General features: G+C 53.2%; 31 non-coding genes across 31 annotated transcripts; 12 read left to right on the top strand and 19 right to left on the bottom strand.

The window, feature by feature from the left end:
- Nucleotides 1-73: 73 nt before the first annotated feature.
- Trnai-uau lies at nucleotides 74-165 on the bottom strand. The gene is given in 2 exon segments: nucleotides 74-109; nucleotides 128-165. It is a non-coding gene; the product is annotated as a tRNA-Ile (tRNA).
- Nucleotides 166-543: 378 nt separating this feature from the next.
- Nucleotides 544-616, top strand: Trnar-acg. The gene has a single exon. It is a non-coding gene; the product is annotated as a tRNA-Arg (tRNA).
- Nucleotides 617-903: 287 nt separating this feature from the next.
- Nucleotides 904-975, top strand: Trnam-cau. The gene has a single exon. It is a non-coding gene; the product is annotated as a tRNA-Met (tRNA).
- A 245-nt stretch (nucleotides 976-1,220) lies between these two features.
- On the bottom strand, nucleotides 1,221-1,292 carry Trnad-guc. The gene has a single exon. It is a non-coding gene; the product is annotated as a tRNA-Asp (tRNA).
- A 107-nt stretch (nucleotides 1,293-1,399) lies between these two features.
- On the bottom strand, nucleotides 1,400-1,471 carry Trnad-guc. Its single transcript has one exon. It is a non-coding gene; the product is annotated as a tRNA-Asp (tRNA).
- A 107-nt stretch (nucleotides 1,472-1,578) lies between these two features.
- Nucleotides 1,579-1,670, bottom strand: Trnai-uau. The gene is given in 2 exon segments: nucleotides 1,579-1,614; nucleotides 1,633-1,670. It is a non-coding gene; the product is annotated as a tRNA-Ile (tRNA).
- A 378-nt stretch (nucleotides 1,671-2,048) lies between these two features.
- Trnar-acg lies at nucleotides 2,049-2,121 on the top strand. Its single transcript has one exon. It is a non-coding gene; the product is annotated as a tRNA-Arg (tRNA).
- Nucleotides 2,122-2,408: 287 nt separating this feature from the next.
- On the top strand, nucleotides 2,409-2,480 carry Trnam-cau. Its single transcript has one exon. It is a non-coding gene; the product is annotated as a tRNA-Met (tRNA).
- Nucleotides 2,481-2,725: 245 nt separating this feature from the next.
- Trnad-guc lies at nucleotides 2,726-2,797 on the bottom strand. The gene has a single exon. It is a non-coding gene; the product is annotated as a tRNA-Asp (tRNA).
- Nucleotides 2,798-2,904: 107 nt separating this feature from the next.
- Trnad-guc lies at nucleotides 2,905-2,976 on the bottom strand. The gene has a single exon. It is a non-coding gene; the product is annotated as a tRNA-Asp (tRNA).
- A 107-nt stretch (nucleotides 2,977-3,083) lies between these two features.
- Trnai-uau lies at nucleotides 3,084-3,175 on the bottom strand. Its single transcript is given in 2 exon segments — nucleotides 3,084-3,119; nucleotides 3,138-3,175. It is a non-coding gene; the product is annotated as a tRNA-Ile (tRNA).
- Nucleotides 3,176-3,553: 378 nt separating this feature from the next.
- On the top strand, nucleotides 3,554-3,626 carry Trnar-acg. The gene has a single exon. It is a non-coding gene; the product is annotated as a tRNA-Arg (tRNA).
- Nucleotides 3,627-3,913: 287 nt separating this feature from the next.
- Trnam-cau lies at nucleotides 3,914-3,985 on the top strand. The gene has a single exon. It is a non-coding gene; the product is annotated as a tRNA-Met (tRNA).
- Nucleotides 3,986-4,230: 245 nt separating this feature from the next.
- Nucleotides 4,231-4,302, bottom strand: Trnad-guc. The gene has a single exon. It is a non-coding gene; the product is annotated as a tRNA-Asp (tRNA).
- A 107-nt stretch (nucleotides 4,303-4,409) lies between these two features.
- On the bottom strand, nucleotides 4,410-4,481 carry Trnad-guc. Its single transcript has one exon. It is a non-coding gene; the product is annotated as a tRNA-Asp (tRNA).
- A 107-nt stretch (nucleotides 4,482-4,588) lies between these two features.
- Trnai-uau lies at nucleotides 4,589-4,680 on the bottom strand. The gene is given in 2 exon segments: nucleotides 4,589-4,624; nucleotides 4,643-4,680. It is a non-coding gene; the product is annotated as a tRNA-Ile (tRNA).
- A 378-nt stretch (nucleotides 4,681-5,058) lies between these two features.
- On the top strand, nucleotides 5,059-5,131 carry Trnar-acg. The gene has a single exon. It is a non-coding gene; the product is annotated as a tRNA-Arg (tRNA).
- A 287-nt stretch (nucleotides 5,132-5,418) lies between these two features.
- Trnam-cau lies at nucleotides 5,419-5,490 on the top strand. Its single transcript has one exon. It is a non-coding gene; the product is annotated as a tRNA-Met (tRNA).
- A 245-nt stretch (nucleotides 5,491-5,735) lies between these two features.
- Nucleotides 5,736-5,807, bottom strand: Trnad-guc. Its single transcript has one exon. It is a non-coding gene; the product is annotated as a tRNA-Asp (tRNA).
- A 107-nt stretch (nucleotides 5,808-5,914) lies between these two features.
- Nucleotides 5,915-5,986, bottom strand: Trnad-guc. The gene has a single exon. It is a non-coding gene; the product is annotated as a tRNA-Asp (tRNA).
- A 107-nt stretch (nucleotides 5,987-6,093) lies between these two features.
- On the bottom strand, nucleotides 6,094-6,185 carry Trnai-uau. The gene is given in 2 exon segments: nucleotides 6,094-6,129; nucleotides 6,148-6,185. It is a non-coding gene; the product is annotated as a tRNA-Ile (tRNA).
- Nucleotides 6,186-6,563: 378 nt separating this feature from the next.
- On the top strand, nucleotides 6,564-6,636 carry Trnar-acg. Its single transcript has one exon. It is a non-coding gene; the product is annotated as a tRNA-Arg (tRNA).
- Nucleotides 6,637-6,923: 287 nt separating this feature from the next.
- Trnam-cau lies at nucleotides 6,924-6,995 on the top strand. The gene has a single exon. It is a non-coding gene; the product is annotated as a tRNA-Met (tRNA).
- A 245-nt stretch (nucleotides 6,996-7,240) lies between these two features.
- Trnad-guc lies at nucleotides 7,241-7,312 on the bottom strand. The gene has a single exon. It is a non-coding gene; the product is annotated as a tRNA-Asp (tRNA).
- Nucleotides 7,313-7,419: 107 nt separating this feature from the next.
- On the bottom strand, nucleotides 7,420-7,491 carry Trnad-guc. Its single transcript has one exon. It is a non-coding gene; the product is annotated as a tRNA-Asp (tRNA).
- Nucleotides 7,492-7,598: 107 nt separating this feature from the next.
- On the bottom strand, nucleotides 7,599-7,690 carry Trnai-uau. The gene is given in 2 exon segments: nucleotides 7,599-7,634; nucleotides 7,653-7,690. It is a non-coding gene; the product is annotated as a tRNA-Ile (tRNA).
- Nucleotides 7,691-8,068: 378 nt separating this feature from the next.
- Nucleotides 8,069-8,141, top strand: Trnar-acg. The gene has a single exon. It is a non-coding gene; the product is annotated as a tRNA-Arg (tRNA).
- Nucleotides 8,142-8,428: 287 nt separating this feature from the next.
- On the top strand, nucleotides 8,429-8,500 carry Trnam-cau. The gene has a single exon. It is a non-coding gene; the product is annotated as a tRNA-Met (tRNA).
- Nucleotides 8,501-8,745: 245 nt separating this feature from the next.
- On the bottom strand, nucleotides 8,746-8,817 carry Trnad-guc. Its single transcript has one exon. It is a non-coding gene; the product is annotated as a tRNA-Asp (tRNA).
- A 107-nt stretch (nucleotides 8,818-8,924) lies between these two features.
- Trnad-guc lies at nucleotides 8,925-8,996 on the bottom strand. Its single transcript has one exon. It is a non-coding gene; the product is annotated as a tRNA-Asp (tRNA).
- Nucleotides 8,997-9,103: 107 nt separating this feature from the next.
- Trnai-uau lies at nucleotides 9,104-9,195 on the bottom strand. Its single transcript is given in 2 exon segments — nucleotides 9,104-9,139; nucleotides 9,158-9,195. It is a non-coding gene; the product is annotated as a tRNA-Ile (tRNA).
- Nucleotides 9,196-9,396: the final 201 nt, after the last annotated feature.

The raw sequence follows: 9,396 nt of genomic DNA, 5'->3' as shown, positions 1-9,396 counted from the left end.
TACTCAAATAGCTGATACATCTCAAACCTAGCCTCCTGTTGCTGTCAGAGACAGCTGCTAAGAAATAAAAGTATGCCCCAGGTGAGGCTCGAACTCACAACCCCGGCATTGCTCACGGCTACTGCCTTATAAGTACCGTGCGCTAACCAATTGCGCCACTGGGGCTACAACAGAGTGCTTTCAGTTAGCGGTATTCACTTTGCTGCAAACCAGTGGTGGCCACAGAAACATACGATCGCCACCTGATGCCATACTGCGACTTTGGCACCTGACTACCAATGCTTCGTGCTATTCTTGTTTCATATGCTACGCTTACATGCACATCAACCGGCTCTCGTCGTCGAGAAAACGTGGGAAAACGCGCGCCTTGCCTTCTGCTACCTGTCGAACAGCGAGAGCAGATGCGTGGCAAGCTCTAAGCTCTGCAGGCGCACTGCGGCCACGCAGCTGCACGAAGGGTACCTTCCTTGGGAGCTTGCTCAGCCATGGAGAACACGTTTCTTAGCGAACTGCACTTGTCTCGTAGAAAGAAATGCTGCCACTGGCCCTGTGGCGCAACGGATAACGCGTCTGACTACGGATCAGAAGATTCCAGGTTCGAATCCTGGCAGGGTCGGCGTTTTGTTAGTTGCCGACGCGTAGCTGGGCAGTGGATTTCGTATGTCGCCGCACCGTGGAGTGCTTTGTTGCTCCTGTGCATCTCGCAGCTGCATGTCGAGTCGATCGTGGTAAATATCGCTGCCTGCAAGCGTCAGCGTAGCGTCAGTCGAGCAAAGTCGAGACAAGTCAAGCTGAGAGCTGTAGGAGATGATACGCAATTAAATACAGGCGTGTGAAAGCGACGCAGACAACACTTTCCAAGTGTCCCACGTCACGTGGCGAAGAGCCGGCGCAACCCCAGGCAGCAGAGTGGCGCAGTGGAAGCGTGCTGGGCCCATAACCCAGAGGTCCGTGGATCGAAACCACGCTCTGCTAAAATTATTTCTTTTGCGGACTGTGCCGAGCTCGATTATTACGCCCACAGCGTCGGCTGGGGTGCTTTGATACAGCGTTAACAGCATACCCCGCAATTCTGAAATGTGAAGAATGCGAGAACCACTTCCTAAGTTGTAGCATTTTTTAAGATTTTGCGCCAACTACACTCCACGATCGCAAAGTTAATGCTCTTACGACCCACATACGCGCAACACTCGAACAGGGTTGTGAGATAAAAATCGCGTCTCCCCGGCGGGGAATCGAACCCCGGTCTCCCGCGTGACAGGCGGGGATACTAACCACTATACTACCGAGGATGCGCTGTAGACAGGTGCCTGTGTGCGAGAGATATGGTGCTAGTAGCCGCAAACGACCTACACTAAGTTCGGCGAGTGATAGAGCAGCAATTACAAATCGGATGTGCCTCCCCGGCGGGGAATCGAACCCCGGTCTCCCGCGTGACAGGCGGGGATACTAACCACTATACTACCGAGGAAGACGCAGCTAGCGTCTCGAATGCACAATTATGTTACTCAAATAGCTGATACATCTCAAACCTAGCCTCCTGTTGCTGTCAGAGACAGCTGCTAAGAAATAAAAGTATGCCCCAGGTGAGGCTCGAACTCACAACCCCGGCATTGCTCACGGCTACTGCCTTATAAGTACCGTGCGCTAACCAATTGCGCCACTGGGGCTACAACAGAGTGCTTTCAGTTAGCGGTATTCACTTTGCTGCAAACCAGTGGTGGCCACAGAAACATACGATCGCCACCTGATGCCATACTGCGACTTTGGCACCTGACTACCAATGCTTCGTGCTATTCTTGTTTCATATGCTACGCTTACATGCACATCAACCGGCTCTCGTCGTCGAGAAAACGTGGGAAAACGCGCGCCTTGCCTTCTGCTACCTGTCGAACAGCGAGAGCAGATGCGTGGCAAGCTCTAAGCTCTGCAGGCGCACTGCGGCCACGCAGCTGCACGAAAGGTACCTTCCTTGGGAGCTTGCTCAGCCATGGAGAACACGTTTCTTAGCGAATTGCACTTGTCTCGTAGAAAGAAATGCTGCCACTGGCCCTGTGGCGCAACGGATAACGCGTCTGACTACGGATCAGAAGATTCCAGGTTCGAATCCTGGCAGGGTCGGCGTTTTGTTAGTTGCCGACGCGTAGCTGGGCAGTGGATTTCGTATGTCGCCGCACCGTGGAGTGCTTTGTTGCTCCTGTGCATCTCGCAGCTGCATGTCGAGTCGATCGTGGTAAATATCGCTGCCTGCAAGCGTCAGCGTAGCGTCAGTCGAGCAAAGTCGAGACAAGTCAAGCTGAGAGCTGTAGGAGATGATACGCAATTAAATACAGGCGTGTGAAAGCGACGCAGACAACACTTTCCAAGTGTCCCACGTCACGTGGCGAAGAGCCGGCGCAACCCCAGGCAGCAGAGTGGCGCAGTGGAAGCGTGCTGGGCCCATAACCCAGAGGTCCGTGGATCGAAACCACGCTCTGCTAAAATTATTTCTTTTGCGGACTGTGCCGAGCTCGATTATTACGCCCACAGCGTCGGCTGGGGTGCTTTGATACAGCGTTAACAGCATACCCCGCAATTCTGAAATGTGAAGAATGCGAGAACCACTTCCTAAGTTGTAGCATTTTTTAAGATTTTGCGCCAACTACACTCCACGATCGCAAAGTTAATGCTCTTACGACCCACATACGCGCAACACTCGAACAGGGTTGTGAGATAAAAATCGCATCTCCCCGGCGGGGAATCGAACCCCGGTCTCCCGCGTGACAGGCGGGGATACTAACCACTATACTACCGAGGATGCGCTGTAGACAGGTGCCTGTGTGCGAGAGATATGGTGCTAGTAGCCGCAAACGACCTACACTAAGTTCGGCGAGTGATAGAGCAGCAATTACAAATCGGATGTGCCTCCCCGGCGGGGAATCGAACCCCGGTCTCCCGCGTGACAGGCGGGGATACTAACCACTATACTACCGAGGAAGACGCAGCTAGCGTCTCGAATGCACAATTATGTTACTCAAATAGCTGATACATCTCAAACCTAGCCTCCTGTTGCTGTCAGAGACAGCTGCTAAGAAATAAAAGTATGCCCCAGGTGAGGCTCGAACTCACAACCCCGGCATTGCTCACGGCTACTGCCTTATAAGTACCGTGCGCTAACCAATTGCGCCACTGCGGCTACAACAGAGTGCTTTCAGTTAGCGGTATTCACTTTGCTGCAAACCAGTGGTGGCCACAGAAACATACGATCGCCACCTGATGCCATACTGCGACTTTGGCACCTGACTACCAATGCTTCGTGCTATTCTTGTTTCATATGCTACGCTTACATGCACATCAACCGGCTCTCGTCGTCGAGAAAACGTGGGAAAACGCGCGCCTTGCCTTCTGCTACCTGTCGAACAGCGAGAGCAGATGCGTGGCAAGCTCTAAGCTCTGCAGGCGCACTGCGGCCACGCAGCTGCACGAAAGGTACCTTCCTTGGGAGCTTGCTCAGCCATGGAGAACACGTTTCTTAGCGAATTGCACTTGTCTCGTAGAAAGAAATGCTGCCACTGGCCCTGTGGCGCAACGGATAACGCGTCTGACTACGGATCAGAAGATTCCAGGTTCGAATCCCGGCAGGGTCGGCGTTTTGTTAGTTGCCGACGCGTAGCTGGGCAGTGGATTTCGTATGTCGCCGCACCGTGGAGTGCTTTGTTGCTCCTGTGCATCTCGCAGCTGCATGTCGAGTCGATCGTGGTAAATATCGCTGCCTGCAAGCGTCAGCGTAGCGTCAGTCGAGCAAAGTCGAGACATGTCAAGCTGAGAGCTGTAGGAGATGATACGCAATTAAATACAGGCGTGTGAAAGCGACGCAGACAACACTTTCCAAGTGTCCCACGTCACGTGGCGAAGAGCCGGCGCAACCCCAGGCAGCAGAGTGGCGCAGTGGAAGCGTGCTGGGCCCATAACCCAGAGGTCCGTGGATCGAAACCACGCTCTGCTAAAATTATTTCTTTTGCGGACTGTGCCGAGCTCGATTATTACGCCCACAGCGTCGGCTGGGGTGCTTTGATACAGCGTTAACAGCATACCCCGCAATTCTGAAATGTGAAGAATGCGAGAACCACTTCCTAAGTTGTAGCATTTTTTAAGATTTTGCGCCAACTACACTCCACGATCGCAAAGTTAATGCTCTTACGACCCACATACGCGCAACACTCGAACAGGGTTGTGAGATAAAAATCGCATCTCCCCGGCGGGGAATCGAACCCCGGTCTCCCGCGTGACAGGCGGGGATACTAACCACTATACTACCGACGATGCGCTGTAGACAGGTGCCTGTGTGCGAGAGATATGGTGCTAGTAGCCGCAAACGACCTACACTAAGTTCGGCGAGTGATAGAGCAGCAATTACAAATCGGATGTGCCTCCCCGGCGGGGAATCGAACCCCGGTCTCCCGCGTGACAGGCGGGGATACTAACCACTATACTACCGAGGAAGACGCAGCTAGCGTCTCGAATGCACAATTATGTTACTCAAATAGCTGATACATCTCAAACCTAGCCTCCTGTTGCTGTCAGAGACAGCTGCTAAGAAATAAAAGTATGCCCCAGGTGAGGCTCGAACTCACAACCCCGGCATTGCTCACGGCTACTGCCTTATAAGTACCGTGCGCTAACCAATTGCGCCACTGGGGCTACAACAGAGTGCTTTCAGTTAGCGGTATTCACTTTGCTGCAAACCAGTGGTGGCCACAGAAACATACGATCGCCACCTGATGCCATACTGCGACTTTGGCACCTGACTACCAATGCTTCGTGCTATTCTTGTTTCATATGCTACGCTTACATGCACATCAACCGGCTCTCGTCGTCGAGAAAACGTGGGAAAACGCGCGCCTTGCCTTCTGCTACCTGTCGAACAGCGAGAGCAGATGCGTGGCAAGCTCTAAGCTCTGCAGGCGCACTGCGGCCACGCAGCTGCACGAAGGGTACCTTCCTTGGGAGCTTGCTCAGCCATGGAGAACACGTTTCTTAGCGAACTGCACTTGTCTCGTAGAAAGAAATGCTGCCACTGGCCCTGTGGCGCAACGGATAACGCGTCTGACTACGGATCAGAAGATTCCAGGTTCGAATCCTGGCAGGGTCGGCGTTTTGTTAGTTGCCGACGCGTAGCTGGGCAGTGGATTTCGTATGTCGCCGCACCGTGGAGTGCTTTGTTGCTCCTGTGCATCTCGCAGCTGCATGTCGAGTCGATCGTGGTAAATATCGCTGCCTGCAAGCGTCAGCGTAGCGTCAGTCGAGCAAAGTCGAGACAAGTCAAGCTGAGAGCTGTAGGAGATGATACGCAATTAAATACAGGCGTGTGAAAGCGACGCAGACAACACTTTCCAAGTGTCCCACGTCACGTGGCGAAGAGCCGGCGCAACCCCAGGCAGCAGAGTGGCGCAGTGGAAGCGTGCTGGGCCCATAACCCAGAGGTCCGTGGATCGAAACCACGCTCTGCTAAAATTATTTCTTTTGCGGACTGTGCCGAGCTCGATTATTACGCCCACAGCGTCGGCTGGGGTGCTTTGATACAGCGTTAACAGCATACCCCGCAATTCTGAAATGTGAAGAATGCGAGAACCACTTCCTAAGTTGTAGCATTTTTTAAGATTTTGCGCCAACTACACTCCACGATCGCAAAGTTAATGCTCTTACGACCCACATACGCGCAACACTCGAACAGGGTTGTGAGATAAAAATCGCGTCTCCCCGGCGGGGAATCGAACCCCGGTCTCCCGCGTGACAGGCGGGGATACTAACCACTATACTACCGAGGATGCGCTGTAGACAGGTGCCTGTGTGCGAGAGATATGGTGCTAGTAGCCGCAAACGACCTACACTAAGTTCGGCGAGTGATAGAGCAGCAATTACAAATCGGATGTGCCTCCCCGGCGGGGAATCGAACCCCGGTCTCCCGCGTGACAGGCGGGGATACTAACCACTATACTACCGAGGAAGACGCAGCTAGCGTCTCGAATGCACAATTATGTTACTCAAATAGCTGATACATCTCAAACCTAGCCTCCTGTTGCTGTCAGAGACAGCTGCTAAGAAATAAAAGTATGCCCCAGGTGAGGCTCGAACTCACAACCCCGGCATTGCTCACGGCTACTGCCTTATAAGTACCGTGCGCTAACCAATTGCGCCACTGGGGCTACAACAGAGTGCTTTCAGTTAGCGGTATTCACTTTGCTGCAAACCAGTGGTGGCCACAGAAACATACGATCGCCACCTGATGCCATACTGCGACTTTGGCACCTGACTACCAATGCTTCGTGCTATTCTTGTTTCATATGCTACGCTTACATGCACATCAACCGGCTCTCGTCGTCGAGAAAACGTGGGAAAACGCGCGCCTTGCCTTCTGCTACCTGTCGAACAGCGAGAGCAGATGCGTGGCAAGCTCTAAGCTCTGCAGGCGCACTGCGGCCACGCAGCTGCACGAAAGGTACCTTCCTTGGGAGCTTGCTCAGCCATGGAGAACACGTTTCTTAGCGAATTGCACTTGTCTCGTAGAAAGAAATGCTGCCACTGGCCCTGTGGCGCAACGGATAACGCGTCTGACTACGGATCAGAAGATTCCAGGTTCGAATCCTGGCAGGGTCGGCGTTTTGTTAGTTGCCGACGCGTAGCTGGGCAGTGGATTTCGTATGTCGCCGCACCGTGGAGTGCTTTGTTGCTCCTGTGCATCTCGCAGCTGCATGTCGAGTCGATCGTGGTAAATATCGCTGCCTGCAAGCGTCAGCGTAGCGTCAGTCGAGCAAAGTCGAGACAAGTCAAGCTGAGAGCTGTAGGAGATGATACGCAATTAAATACAGGCGTGTGAAAGCGACGCAGACAACACTTTCCAAGTGTCCCACGTCACGTGGCGAAGAGCCGGCGCAACCCCAGGCAGCAGAGTGGCGCAGTGGAAGCGTGCTGGGCCCATAACCCAGAGGTCCGTGGATCGAAACCACGCTCTGCTAAAATTATTTCTTTTGCGGACTGTGCCGAGCTCGATTATTACGCCCACAGCGTCGGCTGGGGTGCTTTGATACAGCGTTAACAGCATACCCCGCAATTCTGAAATGTGAAGAATGCGAGAACCACTTCCTAAGTTGTAGCATTTTTTAAGATTTTGCGCCAACTACACTCCACGATCGCAAAGTTAATGCTCTTACGACCCACATACGCGCAACACTCGAACAGGGTTGTGAGATAAAAATCGCATCTCCCCGGCGGGGAATCGAACCCCGGTCTCCCGCGTGACAGGCGGGGATACTAACCACTATACTACCGAGGATGCGCTGTAGACAGGTGCCTGTGTGCGAGAGATATGGTGCTAGTAGCCGCAAACGACCTACACTAAGTTCGGCGAGTGATAGAGCAGCAATTACAAATCGGATGTGCCTCCCCGGCGGGGAATCGAACCCCGGTCTCCCGCGTGACAGGCGGGGATACTAACCACTATACTACCGAGGAAGACGCAGCTAGCGTCTCGAATGCACAATTATGTTACTCAAATAGCTGATACATCTCAAACCTAGCCTCCTGTTGCTGTCAGAGACAGCTGCTAAGAAATAAAAGTATGCCCCAGGTGAGGCTCGAACTCACAACCCCGGCATTGCTCACGGCTACTGCCTTATAAGTACCGTGCGCTAACCAATTGCGCCACTGCGGCTACAACAGAGTGCTTTCAGTTAGCGGTATTCACTTTGCTGCAAACCAGTGGTGGCCACAGAAACATACGATCGCCACCTGATGCCATACTGCGACTTTGGCACCTGACTACCAATGCTTCGTGCTATTCTTGTTTCATATGCTACGCTTACATGCACATCAACCGGCTCTCGTCGTCGAGAAAACGTGGGAAAACGCGCGCCTTGCCTTCTGCTACCTGTCGAACAGCGAGAGCAGATGCGTGGCAAGCTCTAAGCTCTGCAGGCGCACTGCGGCCACGCAGCTGCACGAAAGGTACCTTCCTTGGGAGCTTGCTCAGCCATGGAGAACACGTTTCTTAGCGAATTGCACTTGTCTCGTAGAAAGAAATGCTGCCACTGGCCCTGTGGCGCAACGGATAACGCGTCTGACTACGGATCAGAAGATTCCAGGTTCGAATCCCGGCAGGGTCGGCGTTTTGTTAGTTGCCGACGCGTAGCTGGGCAGTGGATTTCGTATGTCGCCGCACCGTGGAGTGCTTTGTTGCTCCTGTGCATCTCGCAGCTGCATGTCGAGTCGATCGTGGTAAATATCGCTGCCTGCAAGCGTCAGCGTAGCGTCAGTCGAGCAAAGTCGAGACATGTCAAGCTGAGAGCTGTAGGAGATGATACGCAATTAAATACAGGCGTGTGAAAGCGACGCAGACAACACTTTCCAAGTGTCCCACGTCACGTGGCGAAGAGCCGGCGCAACCCCAGGCAGCAGAGTGGCGCAGTGGAAGCGTGCTGGGCCCATAACCCAGAGGTCCGTGGATCGAAACCACGCTCTGCTAAAATTATTTCTTTTGCGGACTGTGCCGAGCTCGATTATTACGCCCACAGCGTCGGCTGGGGTGCTTTGATACAGCGTTAACAGCATACCCCGCAATTCTGAAATGTGAAGAATGCGAGAACCACTTCCTAAGTTGTAGCATTTTTTAAGATTTTGCGCCAACTACACTCCACGATCGCAAAGTTAATGCTCTTACGACCCACATACGCGCAACACTCGAACAGGGTTGTGAGATAAAAATCGCATCTCCCCGGCGGGGAATCGAACCCCGGTCTCCCGCGTGACAGGCGGGGATACTAACCACTATACTACCGACGATGCGCTGTAGACAGGTGCCTGTGTGCGAGAGATATGGTGCTAGTAGCCGCAAACGACCTACACTAAGTTCGGCGAGTGATAGAGCAGCAATTACAAATCGGATGTGCCTCCCCGGCGGGGAATCGAACCCCGGTCTCCCGCGTGACAGGCGGGGATACTAACCACTATACTACCGAGGAAGACGCAGCTAGCGTCTCGAATGCACAATTATGTTACTCAAATAGCTGATACATCTCAAACCTAGCCTCCTGTTGCTGTCAGAGACAGCTGCTAAGAAATAAAAGTATGCCCCAGGTGAGGCTCGAACTCACAACCCCGGCATTGCTCACGGCTACTGCCTTATAAGTACCGTGCGCTAACCAATTGCGCCACTGGGGCTACAACAGAGTGCTTTCAGTTAGCGGTATTCACTTTGCTGCAAACCAGTGGTGGCCACAGAAACATACGATCGCCACCTGATGCCATACTGCGACTTTGGCACCTGACTACCAATGCTTCGTGCTATTCTTGTTTCATATGCTACGCTTACATGCACATCAACCGGCTCTCGTCGTCGAGAAAACGTGGGAAAACGCGCGC

The sequence above is a fragment of the Schistocerca americana genome, chromosome 8, assembly GCF_021461395.2.
Source record: "Schistocerca americana isolate TAMUIC-IGC-003095 chromosome 8, iqSchAmer2.1, whole genome shotgun sequence".
Lineage (NCBI taxonomy): Eukaryota > Metazoa > Arthropoda > Insecta > Orthoptera > Acrididae > Schistocerca > Schistocerca americana.
This window is presented reverse-complemented; position numbering and strand designations above follow the sequence as displayed.